Source organism: Callorhinus ursinus, unplaced genomic scaffold (genome assembly GCF_003265705.2).
Source record: "Callorhinus ursinus isolate GAN/ISIS: 27379988/994484 unplaced genomic scaffold, GSC_fseal_2.0 scaffold42, whole genome shotgun sequence".
Classification (NCBI taxonomy): domain Eukaryota; kingdom Metazoa; phylum Chordata; class Mammalia; order Carnivora; family Otariidae; genus Callorhinus; species Callorhinus ursinus.
In genome coordinates this window covers 9,111,879-9,112,556 of record NW_027397104.1, presented here as the reverse complement: position 1 = coordinate 9,112,556, position 678 = coordinate 9,111,879, and positions in this window count along the sequence as shown.

The window sequence follows — 678 nt, the reverse complement described above, 5'->3', positions numbered from 1 at the left end:
CTTTTTTCAAGCCCAGCTAGGATCTTTAAAGTCATGATTCTGAACTCTAGGTCCTACATCGTACTAATGTCCGTATTGAGTAGGTCCCTGGCAGACGGTACTACCTCTTGTTCTTTTTGCTGAGGTGATTTTTTTTGTCTTGTCATTTTGTCCAGAGGAGAAGAGATAAATGACAGAACAAAATGCTAACAGGTTAACAACGTCCCCAGCAAATATACTCTATACAAATCAGAAAAGACCTGAAACCAGTGGAAAAGAAAGGGAAAGAAAGAAAAAAGAAAGAGAAAAGAAAGAAAAAGAAAAAGATAAAAACAAACAAAAACAGAACAAAACAAAAAAAAACAGAATATGATCAAATATGATCAGGCTAGTGCACAGATCAGTGCCACACACTAGATTTTGGGTGTATTTTTGTCTGTTAGAAGAAAGTGCCTCCTAAAATTTTAAAGGAAAAAAGACTTCTATATGTACAAAATAAGGGTTGATACAATGAAGAGATGGAAGATGACTGTAAAGATGAAACTTATAAAAGGTTTTATAAACGGAATTGATAAGAAGTTGTTTGAAAGAAGAAAGGAGAAGATTTAAAAAAAAGAAAAAAGAAAAGAAAAAAGAATGGGAGAGACTGTGATCAGGCAGGAGACTAGAACAAACCCCTACACTAGTGATTTAGGGTAT